The sequence below is a fragment of the Odontesthes bonariensis genome, chromosome 16 (genome assembly GCF_027942865.1).
Source record: "Odontesthes bonariensis isolate fOdoBon6 chromosome 16, fOdoBon6.hap1, whole genome shotgun sequence".
Classification (NCBI taxonomy): domain Eukaryota; kingdom Metazoa; phylum Chordata; class Actinopteri; order Atheriniformes; family Atherinopsidae; genus Odontesthes; species Odontesthes bonariensis.
Genome location: NC_134521.1, coordinates 33,890,319 through 33,908,159, shown reverse-complemented (window position 1 = coordinate 33,908,159; position 17,841 = coordinate 33,890,319).

The window sequence follows — 17,841 nt, the reverse complement described above, 5'->3', positions numbered from 1 at the left end:
CTGCTGGTGAAAAGGCTGCAGGTGAACAAGCTGCTGGTGAACAGGCTGCTGGTGAACAGACTGCAGGTGAACAGGCTGCTGGTGAACCGACTGCAGGTGAACCGGCTGCAGGTGAACAGTCTGCAGGTGAAAAGATTGCAGGTGAACAGGCTGCTGCTGAACAGGCTGCAGGTGAACAGGCTGCAGGTGAACAGGCTGCAGGTGAACAGACTGCAGGTGAACAGACTGCAGGTGAACAGACTGCAGGTGAACAGGCTGCTGGTGAACTGACTGCAGGTGAACCGACTGCAGGTGAACAGGCTGCAGGTGAACAGGCTGCAGGTGAACAGGCTGCAGGTGAACAGGCTGCTGCTGAACTGGCTGCTGGTGAACAGACTGCTGGTGAACAGGCTGCTGGTGAACAGGCTGCAGGTGAACAGGCTGCATGTGAACAGGCTGCTGGTGAACAGACTGCTGGTGAACAGGCTGCTAGTAAACAGGCTGCTGGTGAACAGGCTGCAGGTGAACAGGCTGCTGGTGAACAGACATCAGGTGAACAGGCTGCAGGTGAACAGGCTGCTGGTGAACAGGCTGCTGGTGAACAGGCTGCTGGTGAACAGGCTGCTGGTAAACAGGCTGCTGGTGAACAGGCTGCAGGTGAACAGGCTGCTGGTGAACAGACTCTGCTGAACAGGCTGCAGGTGAACAGGCTGCTGCTGAACAGGCTGCCGGTGAACAGACTGCCGGTGAACAAGCAGCTGGTGAACAGGCTGCAGGTGAACAGTCTGTTGGTGAACAGGCTGCTGGTGAATAGGCTGCTGATGAAAAGGCTGCTGGTGAACAGGCTGCTGGTGAACAGGCTGCTGGTGAACAGGCTGCTGGTGAACAGGCTGCAGGTGAACAGGCTGCTGGTGAACAGGCTGCAGGTGAACAGGCTGCTGGTGAACAGGCTGCTGGTGAACCGACTGCAGGTGAACCGACTGCAGGTGAACAGACTGCAGGTGAACAGACTGCTGGTGAAAAGGCTGCTGGTGAACAGGCTTCTGGTGAATAGGCTGCTGCTGAACAGGCTGCAGGTGAACAGTCTGCTGGTGAACAGGCTGCTGGTGAACACACTGCTGGTGAACAGGCTGCTGCTGAACAGGCTGCTGGTGAACAGACTGCAGGTCAACAGGCTGCAGGTGAACAGACTGCAGGTGAACAGGCTGCTGGTGAAAAGGCTGCAAATGAGCAGGCTGCAGGTGAACAGGCTGCTGGTGAACCGACTGCAGGTGAACCGACTGCAGGTGAAAAGACTGCTGGTGAACAGGCTGCTGCTGAACAGGCTGCTGGTGAACAGAATGCTGGTGAACAGGCTACTGCTGAACAGGCTGTAGGTGAACAGGCTGCAGGTGAACAGGCTGCAGGTGAACAGGATGCTGGTGAACAGACTGCTGGTGAACAGGCTGCTGGTGAACAGGCTGCTGGTGAACAGGCTGCTGGTGAAGAGGCTGCAGGTGAACAGGCTGCTGGTGAACACACTGCTGGTGAACAGACATCAGGTGAACAGACTGCTGCTGAACAGACTGCTGGTGAACAGGCTGCTGGTGAACAGACTGCTGGTGAAAAGGCTGCTGGTGAAAAGGCTGCAGGTGAACAAGCTGCTGGTGAACAGGCTGCAGGTGAACAGGCTGCTGGTGAACAGACTGCTGCTGAAGAGGCTGCAGGTGAACAGGCTGCTGGTGAACAGGCTGCTGGTGAACAGAAATCAGGTGAACAGGCTGCTGGTGAACAGGATGCTGGTGAACAGGCTGCTGGTGAAAAGGCTGCTGGTGAAAAGGCTAATGGTGAAAAGGCTGCAGGTGAACAAGCTGCTGGTGAACAGGCTGCTGGTGAACAGGCTGCAGGTGAACAGGCTGCTGGTGAACAGGCTGCTGGTGAACAGGCTGCAGGTGAACAGGCTGCAGGTGAACAGGCTGCTGGTGAACAGGCTGCAGGTGAACAGGCTGCTGGTGAACAGGCTGCTGGTGAACAGGCTGCTGGTGAACCGACTGCAGGTGAACCGACTGCAGGTGAACAGACTGCAGGTGAAGAGGCTGCAGGTGAACAGGCTGCTGGTAAACAAGCTGCTGGTGAACAAGCTGCAGGTAAACAGGCTGCTGGTGAACAGGCTGCTTGTGAACAGACTGCTGGTGAACAGGCTGCTGGTGAACAGGCTGCAGGTGAACAGGCTGCTGGTGAACAGGCTGCTGGTGAACAGACTGCTGGTGAACAGGCTGCTGCTGAACAGGCTGCAGGTGAACAGGCTGCAGGTGAACAGGCTGCAGGTGAACAGGCTGCAGGTGAACAGGTTGCAGGTGAACAGGCTGCTGGTGAACAGGCTGCAGGTGAACAGACTGCTGGTGAACAGGCTGCTGGTAAAAAGGCTGCTGGTGAACAATCTGCAGGTGAACAGGCTGCTGGTGAACACACTGCTGGTGAACAGACATCAGGTGAACAGACTGCTGCTGAACAGGCTGCTGGTGAACAGGCTGCTGGTGAACAGACTGCTGGTGAAAAGGCTGCTGGTGAAAAGGCTTCAGGTGAACAAGCTGCATGTGAACAGGCTGCTGGTGAACAGGCTGCAGGTGAACAGGGTGCTGGTGAACAAGCTGCTGCTGAACAGGCTGCAGGTGAACAGGCTGCTCGTGAGCAGGCTGCTGGTGAACAGACATCAGGTGAACAGGCTGCTGGTGAACAGGCTGCTGGTGAACAGGCTGCTGGTGAAAAGGCTGCAGGTGAACAAGCTGCTGGTGAACAGGCTGCAGGTGAACAGACTGCAGGTGAACAGGCTGCTGGTGAACCGACTGCAGGTGAACCGGCTGCAGGTGAACAGGCTGCAGGTGAAAAGATTGCAGGTGAACAGGCTGCTGCTGAACAGGCTGCAGGTGAACAGGCTGCAGGTGAACAGGCTGCAGGTGAACAGACTGCAGGTGAACAGACTGCAGGTGAACAGACTGCAGGTGAACAGGCTGCTGGTGAACTGACTGCAGGTGAACCGACTGCAGGTGAACAGGCTGCTGGTGAACAGGCTGCTGGTGAACAGGCTGCTGGTGAAAAGGCTGCAGGTGAACAAGCTGCTGGTGAACAGGCTGCTGGTGAACAGACTGCAGGTGAACAGGCTGCTGGTGAACCGACTGCAGGTGAACCGGCTGCAGGTGAACAGGCTGCAGGTGAAAAGATTGCAGGTGAACAGGCTGCTGCTGAACAGGCTGCTGGTGAACAGGCTGCAGGTGAACAGGCTGCAGGTGAACAGACTGCAGGTGAACAGGCTGCTGGTGAACTGACTGCAGGTGAACCGACTGCAGGTGAACAGGCTGCAGGTGAACAGGCTGCAGGTGAACAGGCTGCTGCTGAACTGGCTGCTGGTGAACAGACTGCTGGTGAACAGGCTGCTGGTGAACAGGCTGCAGGTGAACAGGCTGCATGTGAACAGGCTGCTGGTGAACAGACTGCTGGTGAACAGGCTGCTGGTAAACAGGCTGCTGGTGAACAGGCTGCAGGTGAACAGGCTGCTGGTGAACAGACTGCAGGTGAACAGACTGCTGGTGAAAAGGCTGCTGGTGAACAGGCTTCTGGTGAATAGGCTGCTGCTGAACAGGCTGCTGGTGAACAGGCTGCTGGTGAACAGGCTGCAGGTGAACAGGCTGCTGCTGAACAGGCTGCTGCTGAACAGGCTGCAGGTGAACAGTCTGCTGGTGAACAGGCTGCCGGTGAACACACTGCTGGTGAACAGGCTGCTGCTGAACAGGCTGCTCGTGAACAGACTGCAGGTGAACAGGCTGCAGGTGAACAGACTGCAGGTGAACAGGCTGCTGGTGAAAAGGCTGCAAATGAGCAGGCTGCAGGTGAACAGGCTGCTGGTGAACCGACTGCAGGTGAACCGACTGCAGGTGAAAAGACTGCTGGTGAACAGGCTGCTGCTGAACGGGCTGCTGGTGAACAGAATGCTGGTGAACAGGTTACTGCTGAACAGGCTGCAGGTGAACAGGCTGCAGGTGAACAGGCTGCAGGTGAACAGGATGCTGGTGAACAGACTGCTGGTGAACAGGCTGCTGGTGAACAGGCTGCTGGTGAACAGGCTGCTGGTGAAGAGGCTGCAGGTGAACAGGCTGCTGGTGAACACACTGCTTGTGAACAGACATCAGGTGAACAGACTGCTGCTGAACAGACTGCTGGTGAACAGGCTGCTTGTGAACAGACTGCTGGTGAAAAGGCTGCTGGTGAAAAGGCTGCAGGTGAACAAGCTGCTGGTGAACAGGCTGCAGGTGAACAGGCTGCTGGTGAACAGACTGCTGCTGAAGAGGCTGCAGGTGAACAGGCTGCTGGTGAACAGGCTGCTGGTGAACAGAAATCAGGTGAACAGGCTGCTGGTGAACAGGATGCTGGTGAACAGGCTGCTGGTGAAAAGGCTGCTGGTGAAACGTATGCTGGTGAAAAGGCTGCAGGTGAACAAGCTGCTGGTGAACAGGCTGCTGGTGAACAGGCTGCAGGTGAACAGGCTGCTGGTGAACACACTGCTGGTGAACAGACATCAGGTGAACAGACTGCTGCTGAACAGGCTGCTGGTGAACAGGCTGCTGGTGAACAGACTGCTGGTGAAAAGGCTGCTGGTGAAAAGGCTTCAGGTGAACAAGCTGCATGTGAACAGGCTGCTGGTGAACAGGCTGCAGGTGAACAGGGTGCTGGTGAACAAGCTGCTGCTGAACAGGCTGCAGGTGAACAGGCTGCTGGTGAGCAGGCTGCTGGTGAACAGACATCAGGTGAACAGGCTGCTGGTGAACAGGCTGCTGGTGAACAGGCTGCTGGTGAAAAGGCTGCAGGTGAACAAGCTGCTGGTGAACAGGCTGCTGGTGAACAGACTGCAGGTGAACCTGCTGCTGGTGAACCGACTGCAGGTGAACCGGCTGCAGGTGAACAGGCTGCAGGTGAAAAGATTGCAGGTGAAAAGGCTGCTGCTGAACAGGCTGCAGGTGAACAGGCTGCAGGTGAACAGGCTGCAGGTGAACAGACTGCAGGTGAACAGACTGCAGGTGAACAGACTGCAGGTGAACAGACTGCAGGTGAACAGGCTGCTGGTGAACTGACTGCAGGTGAACCGACTGCAGGTGAACAGGCTGCAGGTGAACCGACTGCAGGTGAACAGGCTGCTGCTGAACTGGCTGCTGGTGAACAGACTGCTGGTGAACAGGCTGCTGGTGAACAGGCTATAGGTGAACAGGCTGCATGTGAACAGGCTGCTGGTGAACAGACTGCTGGTGAACAGGCTGCTGGTAAACAGGCTGCTGGTGAACAGGCTGCAGGTGAACAGGCTGCTGGTGAACAGGCTGCTGGTGAACAGACTGCTGCTGAACAGGCTGCAGGTGAACAGGCTGCTGGTGAACAGGCTATAGGTGAACAGGCTGCTGGTGAACAGGCTATAGGTGAACAGGCTGCATGTGAACAGGCTGCTGGTGAACAGACTGCTGGTGAACAGGCTGCTGGTAAACAGGCTGCTGCTGAACAGGCTGCAGGTGAACAGGCTGCTGGTGAACAGGCTGCTGGTGAACAGACTGCTGCTGAACAGGCTGCAGGTGAACAGGCTGCTGGTGAACAGGCTGCTGGTGAACAGGCTGCTGTTGAAACAGACATCAGGTGAACAGGCTGCAGGTGAACAGGCTGCTGGTGAACAGACTGCTGGTGAACAGGCTGCAGGTGAACAGGCTGCTGGTGAACAAGCAGCTGGTGAACAGGCTGCAGGTGAACAGTCTGCTGGTGAACAGGCTGCTGGTGAACAGGCTGCTGGTTAACAGGCTGTTGGTGAACAGGCTGCTGGTGAAAAGGCTGCTGGTGAACAGACTGCTGGTGAAAAGACTACTGCTGAACAGGCTGCAGGTGAACAGGCTGCTGGTGAACAGGCTGCTGGTGAACCGACTGCAGGTGAACCGACTGCAGGTGAACCGACTGCAGTTGAACAGGCTGCAGGTGAACAGGCTGCTGGCAAACAGGCTGCTGGTGAACAGACTGCTGGTGAACAGGCTGCTGGTGAACAGGCTGCTGGTGAACAGGCTGCTGGTGAACAGGCTGCAGTTGAACAGGCTGCTGGTGAACAGGCTGCTGGTGAACAGGCTGCTGGTGAACAGGCTGCTGGTGAACAGGCTGCTGGTGAACAGGCTGCAGGTGAACAGGCTGCTGGTGAACAGACTCTGCTGAACAAGCTGCAGGTGAACATACTGCTGCTGAACAGGCTGCCGGTGAACAGACTGCCGGTGAACAAGCAGCTGGTGAACAGGCTGCAGGTGAACAGTCTGTTGGTGAACAGGCTGCTGGTGAATAGGCTGCTGATGAAAAGGCTGCTGGTGAACAGGCTGCTGGTGAACAAACTGCTGGTGAACAGGCTGCTGGTGAACAGACTGCTGGTGAACAGACTACTGCTGAACAGGCTGCAGGTGAACAGACTGCTGGTGAACAGGCTGCTGGTGAACAGGCTGCTGGTGAACAGGCTGCTGGTGAACAGGCTGCAGGTGAACAGGCTGCTGGTGAACAGGCTGCTGGTGAACAAACTGCAGGTAAACCGACTGCAGGTGAACAGACTGCAGGTGAACAGGCTGCAGGTGAACAGGCTGCTGGTAAACAAGCTGCTGGTGAACAAGCTGCAGGTGAACAGGCTGCTGGTGAACAGGCTGCTGGTGAACAGACTGCTGGTGAACAGGCTGCTTGTGAACAGGCTGCAGGTGAACAGGCTGCTGGTGAACAGACTGCTGCTGAACAGGCTGCAGGTGAACAGGCTACTGGTGAACAGGCTGCTGGTGAACCGACTGCAGGTGAACCGACTGCAGGTGAACAGACTGCAGGTGAACAGGCTGCAGGTGAACAGGCTAATGGTAAACAAGCTGCTGGTGAAAAGGCTGCTGGTGAAAAGGCTGCAGGTGAACAAGCTGCTGGTGAACAGGCTGCTGGTGAACAGGCAGCAGGTGAACAGACTGCTGGTGAACAGGCTGCAGGTGAACAGGCTGCTGGTAAACAAGCTGCTGGTGAACAAGCTGCGGGAGAACAGGCTGCTGGTGAACAGGCTGCTGGTGAACAGACTGCTGGTGAACAGGCTGCTGGTGAACAGTCTGCAGGTGAACAGGCTGCTGGTGAACAGACTGCTGCTGAACAGGCTGCAGGTGAACAGGCTGCTGGTGAACAGGCTGCTGGTGAACCGACTGCAGGTGAACCGACTGCAGGTGAACAGACTTCAGGTGAACAGGCTGCAGGTGAACAGGCTAATGGTAAACAAGCTGCTGGTGAAAAGGCTGCTGGTGAAAAGGCTGCAGGTGAACAAGCTGCTGGTGAACATGCTGCTGGTGAACAGGCAGCAGGTGAACAGACTGCTGCTGAACAGGCTGCAGGTGAACAGGCTGCAGGTGAACAGACATCAGGTGAACAGGCTGCTGGTGAACAGGCTGCTGGTGAACAGGCTGCTGGTGAAAAGGCTGCTGGTGAAAAGGCTGCAGGTGAACAAGCTGCTGGTGAACAGGCTGCAGGTGAACAGGCTGCTGGTGAACAGGCTGCAGGTGAACAGGCTGCTGGTGAACAGGCTGCAGGTGAACAGGCTGCTGGTGAACAGAATGCTGCTGAACAGGCTGCAGGTGAACAGGCTGCTGCTGAACAGGCTGCAGGTGAACAGACTGCTGGTGAACAAGCAGCTGGTGAACAGGCTGCAGGTGAACAGTCTGCTGGTGAACAGGCTGCTGGTGAATAGGCTGCTGATGAAAAGTCTGCTGGTGAACAGGCTGCTGGTGAACAGGCTGCTGGTGAACAGACTGCTGGTGAACAGGCTGCTGGTGAACAGACTGCTGGTGAACAGACTACTGCTGAACAGGCTGCAGGTGAACAGGCTGCTAGTGAACAGGCTGCTGGTGAACAGGCTGCTGGCGAACAGACATCAGGTGAACAGTCTGCTGGTGAACAGGCTGCTGGTGAACAGGCTGCAGGTGAACAGGCTGCTGGTGAACCGACTGCAGGTGAACAGACTGCAGGTGAACAGGCTGCTGGTGAACCGACTGCAGGTGAACCGACTGCAGGTGAACAGACTGCAAGTGAACAGGCTGCTGGTGAACCGACTGCAGGTGAACCGACTGCTGGTGAACAGGCTGCTGGTGAACAGGCTGCAGGTGAACAGGCTGCTGGTGAACAGGCTGCAGGTGAACAGGCTGCTGGTGAACAGGCTGCTGGTGAACCGACTGCAGGTGAACCGACTGCAGGTGAACAGACTGCAGGTGAACAGGCTGCAGGTGAACAGGCTGCAGGTGAACAGGCTGCTGGTAAACAAGCTGCTGGTGAACAAGCTGCAGGTGAACAGGCTGCTGGTGAACAGGCTGCTGGTGAACAGACTGCTGGTGAACAGGCTGCCTGTGAACAGGCTGCAGGTGAACAGGCTGCAGGTGAACAGACTGCTGCTGAACAGGCTGCAGGTGAACAGGCTGCTGGTGAACAGGCTGCTGGTGAACCGACTGCAGGTGAACCGACTGCAGGTGAACAGACTGCAGGTGAACAGGCTGCAGGTGAACAGGCTAATGGTAAACAAGCTGCTGGTGAAAAGGCTGCTGCTGAACAGACTGCAGGTGAACAGGCTGCAGGTGAACAGACTGCAGGTGAACAGGCTGCAGGTGAACAGACTGCAGGTGAACAGGCTGCAGGTGAACAGGCTAATGGTAAACAAGCTGCTGGTGAAAAGGCTGCTGGTGAACAGACTGCAGGTGAACAGGCTGCAGGTGAACAGACTGCAGGTGAACAGGCTGCTGGTGAAAAGGCTGCAAGTGAGCAGGCTGCAGGTGAACAGGCTGCTGGTGAACCGACTGCAGGTGAATCGACTGCAGGTGAAAAGACTGCTGGTGAACAGGCTGCTGCTGAACAGGCTGCTGGTGAACAGAATGCTGGTGAACAGGCTACTGCTGAACAGGCTGCAGGTGAACAGGCTGCAGGTGAACAGGCTGCAGGTGAACAGGCTGCTGGTGAACAGACTGCTGGTGAACAGGCTGCTGGTGAACAGGCTGCTGGTGAACAGGCTGCAGGTGAACAGGCTGCTGGTGAACACACTGCTGGTGAACAGACATCAGGTGAACAGACTGCTGCTGAACAGGCTGCTGGTGAACAGGCTGCTGGTGAACAGACTGCTGGTGAAAAGGCTGCTGGTGAAAAGGCTGCAGGTGAACAAGCTGCTGGTGAACAGGCTGCAGGTGAACAGGCTGCTGGTGAACAGACTGCTGCTGAAGAGGCTGCAGGTGAACAGGCTGCTGGTGAACAGGCTGCTGGTGAACAGAAATCAGGTGAACAGGCTGCTGGTGAACAGGCTGCTGCTGAACAGGCTGCAAGTGAACAGGCTGCTGGTGAACAGGCTGCTGGTGAACCGACTGCATGTGAACAAACTGCAGGTGAACAGACTGCAGGTGAACAGGCTGCAGGTGAACAGGCTAATGGTAAACAAGCTGCTGGTGAAAAGGCTGCTGATGAAAAGGCTGCAGGTGAACAAGCTGCTGGTGAACAGGCTGCTGGTGAACAGGCAGCAGGTGAACAGACTGCTGCTGAACAGGCTGCAGTTGAACAGGCTGCTGGTGAACAGACATCAGGTGAACAGGCTGCTGGCGAACAGGCTGCTGGTGAACAGGCTGCTGGTGAAAAGGCTGCTGGTGAAAAGGCTGCAGGTGAACAAGCTGCTGGTGAACAGGCTGCAGGTGAATAGGCTGCTGGTGAACAGGCTGAAGGTGAACAGGCTGCTGGTGAACAGACATCAGGTGAACAGGCTGCAGGTGAACAGGCTGCTGGTGAACAGGCTGCTGGTGAACAGGCTGCAGGTGAACAGGCTGCTGGTGAACAGACTGCTGCTGAACAGGCTGCAGGTGAACAGGCTGCTGCTGAACAGGCTGCTGGTGAACAGAATGCTGGTGAACAAGCAGCTGGTGAACAGGTTGCAGGTGAACAGTCTGCTGGTGAACAGGCTGCTGGTGAATAGGCTGCAGATGAAAAGGCTGCTGGTGAACAGGCTGCTGGTGAACAGGCTGCTGGTGAACAGGCTGCTGGTGAACAGACTGCTGGTGAACAGACTGCTGGTGAACAGACTACTGCTGAACAGGCTGCAGGTGAACAAGTTGCTAGTGAACAGGCTGCCGGTGAACAGGCTGCTGGCGAACAGACATCAGGTGAACAGTCTGCTGGTGAAATGGCTGCTGGTGAACAGGCTGCAGGTGAACAGGCTGCTGGTGAACCGACTGCAGGTGAACAGACTGCAGGTGAACAGGCTGCTGGTGAACCGACTGCAGGTGAACCGACTGCAGGTGAACAGATTGCAGGTGAACAGGCTGCTGGTGAACCGACTGCAGGTGAACCGACTGCTGGTGAACAGGCTGCTGGTGAACAGGCTGCAGGTGAACAGGCTGCTGGTGAACAGGCTGCAGGTGAACAGACTGCTGGTGAACAGGCTGCAGGTGAACAGGCTGCTGGTGAACAAGCAGCTGGTGAACAGGCTGCAGGTGAACAGTCTGCTGGTGAACAGGCTGCAGGTGAACAGGGTGCTGGTGAACAAGCTGCTGCTGAACAGGCTGCAGGTGAACAGGCTGCTGGTGAGCAGGCTGCTGGTGAACAGACATCAGGTGAACAGGCTGCTGGTGAACAGGCTGCTGGTGAAAAGGCTGCAGGTGAACAAGCTGCTGGTGAACAGGCTGCTGGTGAACAGACTGCAGGTGAACAGGCTGCTGGTGAACCGACTGCAGGTGAACCGGCTGCAGGTGAACAGGCTGCAGGTGAAAAGATTGCAGGTGAACAGGCTGCTGCTGAACAGGCTGCAGGTGAACAGGCTGCAGGTGAACAGGCTGCAGGTGAACAGACTGCAGGTGAACAGACTGCAGGTGAACAGACTGCAGGTGAACAGGCTGCTGGTGAACTGACTGCAGGTGAACCGACTGCAGGTGAACAGGCTGCAGGTGAACAGGCTGCAGGTGAACAGGCTGCTGCTGAACTGGCTGCTGGTGAACAGACTGCTGGTGAACAGGCTGCTGGTGAACAGGCTATAGGTGAACAGGCTGCATGTGAACAGGCTGCTGGTGAACAGACTGCTGGTGAACAGGCTGCTGGTAAACAGGCTGCTGGTGAACAGGCTGCTGGTGAACAGACTGCTGCTGAACAGGCTGCAGGTGAACAGGCTGCTGGTGAACAGGCTGCTGGTGAACAGACTGCTGCTGAACAGGCTGCAGGTGAACAGGCTGCTGGTGAACAGGCTGCTGGTGAACAGGCTGCTGTTGAAACAGACATCAGGTGAACAGGCTGCAGGTGAACAGGCTGCTGGTGAACAGACTGCTGGTGAACAGGCTGCAGGTGAACAGGCTGCTGGTGAACAAGCAGCTGGTGAACAGGCTGCAGGTGAACAGTCTGCTGGTGAACAGGCTGCTGGTGAACAGGCTGCTGGTTAACAGGCTGTTGGTGAACAGGCTGCTGGTGAAAAGGCTGCTGGTGAACAGACTGCTGGTGAAAAGACTACTGCTGAACAGGCTGCAGGTGAACAGGCTGCTGGTGAACAGGCTGCTGGTGAACCGACTGCAGGTGAACCGACTGCAGGTGAACCGACTGCAGTTGAACAGGCTGCAGGTGAACAGGCTGCTGGCAAACAGGCTGCTGGTGAACAGACTGCTGGTGAACAGGCTGCTGGTGAACAGGCTGCTGGTGAACAGGCTGCTGGTGAACAGGCTGCAGTTGAACAGGCTGCTGGTGAACAGGCTGCTGGTGAACAGGCTGCTGGTGAACAGGCTGCTGGTGAACAGGCTGCTGGTAAACAGGCTGCTGGTGAACAGGCTGCAGGTGAACAGGCTGCTGGTGAACAGACTCTGCTGAACAAGCTGCAGGTGAACAGGCTGCTGCTGAACAGGCTGCCGGTGAACAGACTGCCGGTGAACAAGCAGCTGGTGAACAGGCTGCAGGTGAACAGTCTGTTGGTGAACAGGCTGCTGGTGAATAGGCTACTGATGAAAAGGCTGCTGGTGAACAGGCTGCTGGTGAACACACTGCTGGTGAACAGGCTGCTGGTGAACAGACTGCTGGTGAACAGACTACTGCTGAACAGGCTGCAGGTGAACAGACTGCTGGTGAACAGGCTGCTGGTGAACAGGCTGCTGGTGAACAGGCTGCTGGTGAACAGGCTGCAGGTGAACAGGCTGCTGGTGAACAGACTGCTGGTGAACAAGCTGCTGCTGAACAGGCTGCAGGTGAACAGGCTGCTGGTGAGCAGGCTGCTGGTGAACAGACATCAGGTGAACAGGCTGCTGGTGAACAGGCTGCTGGTGAACAGGCTGCTGGTGAAAAGGCTGCAGGTGAACAAGCTGCTGGTGAACAGGCTGCTGGTGAACAGACTGCAGGTGAACAGGCTGCTGGTGAACCGACTGCAGGTGAACCGGCTGCAGGTGAACAGTCTGCAGGTGAAAAGATTGCAGGTGAACAGGCTGCTGCTGAACAGGCTGCAGGTGAACAGGCTGCAGGTGAACAGGCTGCAGGTGAACAGACTGCAGGTGAACAGACTGCAGGTGAACAGACTGCAGGTGAACAGGCTGCTGGTGAACTGACTGCAGGTGAACCGACTGCAGGTGAACAGGCTGCAGGTGAACAGGCTGCAGGTGAACAGGCTGCAGGTGAACAGGCTGCTGCTGAACTGGCTGCTGGTGAACAGACTGCTGGTGAACAGGCTGCTGGTGAACAGGCTGCAGGTGAACAGGCTGCAGGTGAACAGGCTGCTGGTGAACAGGCTGCTGGTGAACAGGCTGCTGGTGAACAGGCTGCTGGTAAACAGGCTGCTGGTGAACAGGCTGCAGGTGAACAGGCTGCTGGTGAACAGACTCTGCTGAACAGGCTGCAGGTGAACAGGCTGCTGCTGAACAGGCTGCCGGTGAACAGACTGCCGGTGAACAAGCAGCTGGTGAACAGGCTGCAGGTGAACAGTCTGTTGGTGAACAGGCTGCTGGTGAATAGGCTGCTGATGAAAAGGCTGCTGGTGAACAGGCTGCTGGTGAACAGGCTGCTGGTGAACAGGCTGCTGGTGAACAGGCTGCAGGTGAACAGGCTGCTGGTGAACAGGCTGCAGGTGAACAGGCTGCTGGTGAACAGGCTGCTGGTGAACCGACAGCAGGTGAACCGACTGCAGGTGAACAGACTGCAGGTGAACAGACTGCTGGTGAAAAGGCTGCTGGTGAACAGGCTTCTGGTGAATAGGCTGCTGCTGAACAGGCTGCAGGTGAACAGTCTGCTGGTGAACAGGCTGCTGGTGAACACACTGCTGGTGAACAGGCTGCTGCTGAACAGGCTGCTGGTGAACAGACTGCAGGTGAACAGGCTGCAGGTGAACAGACTGCAGGTGAACAGGCTGCTGGTGAAAAGGCTGCAAATGAGCAGGCTGCAGGTGAACAGGCTGCTGGTGAACCGACTGCAGGTGAACCGACTGCAGGTGAAAAGACTGCTGGTGAACAGGCTGCTGCTGAACAGGCTACTGGTGAACAGAATGCTGGTGAACAGGCTACTGCTGAACAGGCTGCAGGTGAACAGGCTGCAGGTGAACAGGCTGCAGGTGAACAGGATGCTGGTGAACAGACTGCTGGTGAACAGGCTGCTGGTGAACAGGCTGCTGGTGAACAGGCTGCTGGTGAAGAGGCTGCAGGTGAACAGGCTGCTGGTGAACACACTGCTGGTGAACAGACATCAGGTGAACAGACTGCTGCTGAACAGACTGCTGGTGAACAGGCTGCTGGTGAACAGACTGCTGGTGAAAAGGCTGCTGGTGAAAAGGCTGCAGGTGAACAAGCTGCTGGTGAACAGGCTGCAGGTGAACAGGCTGCTGGTGAACAGACTGCTGCTGAAGAGGCTGCAGGTGAACAGGCTGCTGGTGAACAGGCTGCTGGTGAACAGAAATCAGGTGAACAGGCTGCTGGTGAACAGGATGCTGGTGAACAGGCTGCTGGTGAAAAGGCTGCTGGTGAAAAGGCTAATGGTGAAAAGGCTGCAGGTGAACAAGCTGCTGGTGAACAGGCTGCTGGTGAACAGGCTGCAGGTGAACAGGCTGCTGGTGAACAGGCTGCTGGTGAACAGGCTGCAGGTGAACAGGCTGCAGGTGAACAGGCTGCTGGTGAACAGGCTGCAGGTGAACAGGCTGCTGGTGAACAGGCTGCTGGTGAACCGACTGCAGGTGAACCGACTGCAGGTGAACAGACTGCAGGTGAAGAGGCTGCAGGTGAACAGGCTGCTGGTAAACAAGCTGCTGGTGAACAAGCTGCAGGTAAACAGGCTGCTGGTGAACAGGCTGCTTGTGAACAGACTGCTGGTGAACAGGCTGCTGGTGAACAGGCTGCAGGTGAACAGGCTGCTGGTGAACAGGCTGCTGGTGAACAGACTGCTGGTGAACAGGCTGCTGCTGAACAGGCTGCAGGTGAACAGGCTGCAGGTGAACAGGCTGCAGGTGAACAGGCTGCAGGTGAACAGGTTGCAGGTGAACAGGCTGCTGGTGAACAGGCTGCAGGTGAACAGACTGCTGGTGAACAGGCTGCTGGTAAAAAGGCTGCTGGTGAACAATCTGCAGGTGAACAGGCTGCTGGTGAACACACTGCTGGTGAACAGACATCAGGTGAACAGACTGCTGCTGAACAGGCTGCTGGTGAACAGGCTGCTGGTGAACAGACTGCTGGTGAAAAGGCTGCTGGTGAAAAGGCTTCAGGTGAACAAGCTGCATGTGAACAGGCTGCTGGTGAACAGGCTGCAGGTGAAAGGGGGGGGTGAACAAGCTGCTGCTGAACAGGCTGCAGGTGAACAGGCTGCTCGTGAGCAGGCTGCTGGTGAACAGACATCAGGTGAACAGGCTGCTGGTGAACAGGCTGCTGGTGAACAGGCTGCTGGTGAAAAGGCTGCAGGTGAACAAGCTGCTGGTGAACAGGCTGCAGGTGAACAGACTGCAGGTGAACAGGCTGCTGGTGAACCGACTGCAGGTGAACCGGCTGCAGGTGAACAGGCTGCAGGTGAAAAGATTGCAGGTGAACAGGCTGCTGCTGAACAGGCTGCAGGTGAACAGGCTGCAGGTGAACAGGCTGCAGGTGAACAGACTGCAGGTGAACAGACTGCAGGTGAACAGACTGCAGGTGAACAGGCTGCTGGTGAACTGACTGCAGGTGAACCGACTGCAGGTGAACAGGCTGCTGGTGAACAGGCTGCTGGTGAACAGGCTGCTGGTGAAAAGGCTGCAGGTGAACAAGCTGCTGGTGAACAGGCTGCTGGTGAACAGACTGCAGGTGAACAGGCTGCTGGTGAACCGACTGCAGGTGAACCGGCTGCAGGTGAACAGGCTGCAGGTGAAAAGATTGCAGGTGAACAGGCTGCTGCTGAACAGGCTGCTGGTGAACAGGCTGCAGGTGAACAGGCTGCAGGTGAACAGACTGCAGGTGAACAGGCTGCTGGTGAACTGACTGCAGGTGAACCGACTGCAGGTGAACAGGCTGCAGGTGAACAGGCTGCAGGTGAACAGGCTGCTGCTGAACTGGCTGCTGGTGAACAGACTGCTGGTGAACAGGCTGCTGGTGAACAGGCTGCAGGTGAACAGGCTGCATGTGAACAGGCTGCTGGTGAACAGACTGCTGGTGAACAGGCTGCTGGTAAACAGGCTGCTGGTGAACAGGCTGCAGGTGAACAGGCTGCTGGTGAACAGACTGCAGGTGAACAGACTGCTGGTGAAAAGGCTGCTGGTGAACAGGCTTCTGGTGAATAGGCTGCTGCTGAACAGGCTGCTGGTGAACAGGCTGCTGGTGAACAGGCTGCAGGTGAACAGGCTGCTGCTGAACAGGCTGCTGCTGAACAGGCTGCAGGTGAACAGTCTGCTGGTGAACAGGCTGCCGGTGAACACACTGCTGGTGAACAGGCTGCTGCTGAACAGGCTGCTCGTGAACAGACTGCAGGTGAACAGGCTGCAGGTGAACAGACTGCAGGTGAACAGGCTGCTGGTGAAAAGGCTGCAAATGAGCAGGCTGCAGGTGAACAGGCTGCTGGTGAACCGACTGCAGGTGAACCGACTGCAGGTGAAAAGACTGCTGGTGAGCAGGCTGCTGCTGAACAGGCTGCTGGTGAACAGAATGCTGGTGAACAGGCTACTGCTGAACAGGCTGCAGGTGAACAGGCTGCAGGTGAACAGGCTGCAGGTGAACAGGATGCTGGTGAACAGACTGCTGGTGAACAGGCTGCTGGTGAACAGGCTGCTGGTGAACAGGCTGCTGGTGAAGAGGCTGCAGGTGAACAGGCTGCTGGTGAACACACTGCTTGTGAACAGACATCAGGTGAACAGACTGCTGCTGAACAGACTGCTGGTGAACAGGCTGCTTGTGAACAGACTGCTGGTGAAAAGGCTGCTGGTGAAAAGGCTGCAGGTGAACAAGCTGCTGGTGAACAGGCTGCAGGTGAACAGGCTGCTGGTGAACAGACTGCTGCTGAAGAGGCTGCAGGTGAACAGGCTGCTGGTGAACAGGATGCTGGTGAACAGGCTGCTGGTGAAAAGGCTGCTGGTGAAACGTATGCTGGTGAAAAGGCTGCAGGTGAACAAGCTGCTGGTGAACAGGCTGCTGGTGAACAGGCTGCAGGTGAACAGGCTGCTGGTGAACACACTGCTGGTGAACAGACATCAGGTGAACAGACTGCTGCTGAACAGGCTGCTGGTGAACAGGCTGCTGGTGAACAGACTGCTGGTGAAAAGGCTGCTGGTGAAAAGGCTTCAGGTGAACAAGCTGCATGTGAACAGGCTGCTGGTGAACAGGCTGCAGGTGAACAGGGTGCTGGTGAACAAGCTGCTGCTGAACAGGCTGCAGGTGAACAGGCTGCTGGTGAGCAGGCTGCTGGTGAACAGACATCAGGTGAACAGGCTGCTGGTGAACAGGCTGCTGGTGAACAGGCTGCTGGTGAAAAGGCTGCAGGTGAACAAGCTGCTGGTGAACAGGCTGCTGGTGAACAGACTGCAGGTGAACAGGCTGCTGGTGAACCGACTGCAGGTGAACCGGCTGCAGGTGAACAGGCTGCAGGTGAAAAGATTGCAGGTGAAAAGGCTGCTGCTGAACAGGCTGCAGGTGAACAGGCTGCAGGTGAACAGGCTGCAGGTGAACAGACTGCAGGTGAACAGACTGCAGGTGAACAGACTGCAGGTGAACAGGCTGCTGGTGAACTGACTGCAGGTGAACCGACTGCAGGTGAACAGGCTGCAGGTGAACCGACTGCAGGTGAACAGGCTGCTGCTGAACTGGCTGCTGGTGAACAGACTGCTGGTGAACAGGCTGCTGGTGAACAGGCTATAGGTGAACAGGCTGCATGTGAACAGGCTGCTGGTGAACAGACTGCTGGTGAACAGGCTGCTGGTAAACAGGCTGCTGGTGAACAGGCTGCAGGTGAACAGGCTGCTGGTGAACAGGCTGCTGGTGAACAGGCTGCTGGTGAACAGACTGCTGCTGAACAGGCTGCAGGTGAACAGGCTGCTGGTGAACAGGCTATAGGTGAACAGGCTGCTGGTGAACAGGCTATAGGTGAACAGGCTGCAGGTGAACAGGCTGCTGGTGAACAGACTGCTGGTGAACAGGCTGCTGGTAAACAGGCTGCTGCTGAACAGGCTGCAGGTGAACAGGCTGCTGGTGAACAGGCTGCTGGTGAACAGACTGCTGCTGAACAGGCTGCAGGTGAACAGGCTGCTGGTGAACAGGCTGCTGGTGAACAGGCTGCTGTTGAAACAGACATCAGGTGAACAGGCTGCAGGTGAACAGGCTGCTGGTGAACAGACTGCTGGTGAACAGGCTGCAGGTGAACAGGCTGCTGGTGAACAAGCAGCTGGTG